The following is a 4046-nucleotide window of genomic DNA, read 5'->3' on the forward strand; positions in this document are numbered from 1 at the left end:
AAAATTATTTATTATTCATATTTTAATTTGATCATAAGCTATGGCTTAATGTTCTGGGGAAATTCGCCCCACAGTTTAAAAATATTTAGAATGCAAAAAAAAGAATAAGAATTATGATGGGCTGTAGGAGCAGGGCTTCATGCAGGAATTTGTTTAGGAAGTTGAAAATTTTGCCTCTTGCATCAAAATATATTTTTTCACTCATGTTGTTTGTGGTCAATAACAAGGATTTATAATTTTTATCTGCCTACAATAAATTTTGCAGTTTATCAAAAGGGAGTGTACTGTATGGGTATTAGGGTATTTAACAATTTCCTCCACATATTAAAGATATATCGCATAATCCAAGGAAATTTGAAGCCTGTCTAAAACATTTTCTTTATACACATTATTTTTATTCCATTGACGAATATCTTCAATTTAAGGCTATTGCAAGTCAATGACATACCAAAGAATTTATATATAGTTTATTAAATTATGTTTATTGTCACCAAGTTTTAAAACTATTAGTAGAGAACTTTTTGTACTTTTGTCATCATTTTATTTTATTTATTTTTTGGCATATTTGTCTTTTTATATATGTACCACGTGACATGTTCCATATCTTACCTGTTGTACTGTGGATCTATGGAATGTAAAATACATAAATGATTGAATGAATGAATGAATGAATGAATGAATGAATGAATGAATGAATGAATGAATGAAAATTCATTACAACACCTAATTCCATGGTGTCACATATTTATTACTAACTCATCACAAGACAAACAAAATTACCAGGAAGATATTTAAACCTGAGAAGGATCACATCCCAGCAATTCAGGACACTGACCTAACTATAAATATATCACCCAGAATTTCTGACATTTCAGTAGCCTCACAAGTAGCAAGCATTACAGGGCACATAACATTCATACTAAATTTTCTGTGGGGAAACCTCCTGGAAAGTGGATCCTTGCAAGATGGAACACCTCATGGCAGAATAACCTTAAAACAGGAGGTATCAATAAGCAGATATTTGGATCACAGGTCAATTCAACTGGCTTTACATCACATCCAATGAAAATCTCTGTGACCGTGACTTTCAACTTTCACATTCTGCTGCTGCAGCACTGCTTCTTAACATTCAATCAGTCACTTAATGCCCTCACTAAGGTTTAGGACCATGACAAGCAGTAATAAAGTCTCTAATATAAACAAAAACTGAGGAAAACTGCATTCACAGATAATCATTAAGAGCAATATAATCTTCACACTAGTAGAACAGAACGGAAATACTACGCAATGTTATGAGTGCATTTCCAGTAATATCAAGGGACAATATTAATATCCGATGTCTAAATTAATTCCATTAAACTAAATTTCATCATTATTTCTGCACAGTTGTGGGATAATAAGATGCTCACTGACATGCTTCATAAACATTAATCAAGAAGAGGATAATCTATCCAACATACTCCAGTTAACCTCACATCTCAACCTGCCATTGAATACTTACTTTATTACTCTCACTAGAATAATCTACTGTACATAACCAGCATCATACTAAATCAAGTCTAAAGAAATCCAGTCAAACTCTACACACTAATTGCAACTGTCATCAACCTGGGAAATGTGTGAGAACACAAGAAACACAACTGTACAACCTACATGTTTCACTAACAGGGCACAAATAATAATACTACTCGTACAACTAGTACCAGTGGATTCAAGGGAAATTCGTTTACATGGTATGAATACTATGCCACAGAAATCCCCACCAACATAACTTTTATTTTCCTACAATAACCTAATACAGCATGGTGGAGACAAAACCTATCACACTGTGTTCGTGACACATCACTGTGCATTCGGGCAGTGAAGGGCCTGGTTCATTTACCTGAGGTTATCACAACTGGGGCATAATATTAATGCCCAAGACACTGCAGGCTCATGCTGTCAGAAACATTTTGCACACATCCAACTCTTCAAAATTCCCAAGGGCGTAAAACTTACAAAACTCTATACTTCACAGTACTTAGTATTCCTGAAGACTGGCCTGGTTTACATTTGGTAAGTAACACTGGAGGTCTAGGGAACTGCACATAATCTTGGAGTTAAATTACCAGTCTTCCACACACTGCCCTGGTTTCCTGAGAGATGAACACGTGGTTTTGACCATACTTTCTTTTTGTCTTTCTAAATACATAATTTACCACATTCAGCCTCCAGTCATGTACAACACAAGTAGTTATTTCATTCTTACCTGCAGATCATGATGCCAGCACATAAACGGAACTCACATATTCAGACCCATAATGTTATCTGGAAAGACATGGATTCTCCTGAACAGTAGGCACATACCACGTATGTAGAATCAAATCCACTCCTCCCCCCTGCACCCACTGAAACACACATTGTGCACACCATTAAAGATTTGACAGGAACTTATTAAAGATTTACAGATGGCTACTAATAATTGGGCCATGCTCCTCATTACGCACACATTCTACTTGCCTCCAAGCTGCCTCCGATAAGCAGATTGGTCGTCTGTCCCTTTCGGTGCCTATACCTCCAAATTCCCTATACTCAACAAGCAGTCCCAACGTTCCAATATATTGTAATAACAAGTAACCTGTATCATATAACAGATCCCATTCTACTTCTCAATTATCTGTCGCTATCATATAGAGCTACAATCTTCATTTAAAGGAGCAGGTAATGTCAGTCTGCACCCGAGACATTCTCTTCAGTTGAAGCATCATCTTACTGCACATTCTGGCACAACTCGGTTGGATTAACTGCTGCATCATATCACAAAGTGTCCAAGAGCGATTCTATGTTTCAAGATATCTCACATATCTAAGTATTTATAATACTTACAAACCTCCAACCTCACACACTTTACACAACATCCCTACATTCAAAACTGTATCATATATAACCTTTGATATTCCTCACAACTATCAAACTTCTATAATGCAGACAACCATTCCTATCTATCAAATTTCACCGTTTCCTATGAATTACCAACTTACGGAATATAATTCCACTCACAAACATCACACGTCACTTGTTTTTCCTCCCGGCATTCCGGGCCACTTGTCTGAGCGCGTCTTGATTTACATAGACTTCCAACAGGTTAGGTTGGGCGAGTTTACACCACCACCCTCACACACAGTTTTTGCAGCTGTCAAGAGATCAACACGAGCAGTCTTATAGTTTACCTTATGTGGCTTTCATCATGTAAAAGCGTAATGTACCGGTTACCAACATACTGACGTGCCAGCATAAACCTACCCTAACTGGAACGTACGTACGTAAATACGTCTGTACTCTTAATCCAAATGAGAAGCACAATAGATCATTGAAGGTCACAGTGCGAGGGCCAGTTTTATAGCTCACCCTTCATACTATTATTCATACGTACGTCTGTAATATTATTCGCGTAAACGTGAATTCTGTTCAAGGCCACTGCCACAGCCAAGGCATAGTTCACGCCGTTCAAGCGGTTCAAGCCAAGCGCTTGATGGCACAGAACAGAAGGGGAACACAATGCTATTGGCGGGCAACCCAGATGCCGTGACGTCATCAAAGCATCACTGCTGCCGCAGTGTCCGGAGCAGCCCCGTGAAACTCCCATGTTATTGGTTGGCAACATGGCGGCCATGACACATCGGTGCAATGCTGCTGCCATCTATGTTCATTTTACACGAACTAAATTTAAAATGACCTCCTGGGCCGAGAGCACAATCGGTAAGAAGGTATGCTACTTTACCAACTATTTTGAGTGCTTTTTTCGCTACTAGCACTAAATACTTTTACAACCACATTTCTTGTACTGCAGTCTCTCTTTCCCTCTGGCTTCCCCACCAATATCCTATATGCATTCCTCGCCTCCCCCATTCGTGCTACATGCCAACCTCATCCTCCTCGACTAGTGATATTGAACACAGTTCAAAAATCACTAGTCGAGGAGTAAATACTTTTACAACCAGATCTGTTGTACTGCAGAGTCTCTTTCCTTCTGGCTTTCCCACCAATATCCTATATGCATTCCTCGC

General features: G+C 38.3%; 1 long non-coding RNA gene across 2 annotated transcripts in view; it reads right to left on the reverse strand.

The window, feature by feature from the left end:
• The window catches only part of LOC111865907, a 15097-nt gene extending 11701 nt beyond the window's left edge, over nucleotides 1–3396 (reverse strand). Inside the window, exons 1-2 of one of the 2 annotated variants that reach the window (XR_002843061.1) lie at nucleotides 3021–3396; nucleotides 2249–2387 (exon numbers count right to left, since the gene is read on the reverse strand). This is a non-coding gene — a long non-coding RNA (uncharacterized LOC111865907). Of the gene's footprint in view, nucleotides 1–2248; nucleotides 2388–2865 lie in introns of both variants that reach the window. The other variant, XR_004513167.1, reaches the window with a different exon arrangement.
• Nucleotides 3397–4046: the final 650 nt, after the last annotated feature.

Source organism: Cryptotermes secundus, unplaced genomic scaffold, assembly GCF_002891405.2.
Source record: "Cryptotermes secundus unplaced genomic scaffold, Csec_1.0 scaffold1754, whole genome shotgun sequence".
Lineage (NCBI taxonomy): Eukaryota > Metazoa > Arthropoda > Insecta > Blattodea > Kalotermitidae > Cryptotermes > Cryptotermes secundus.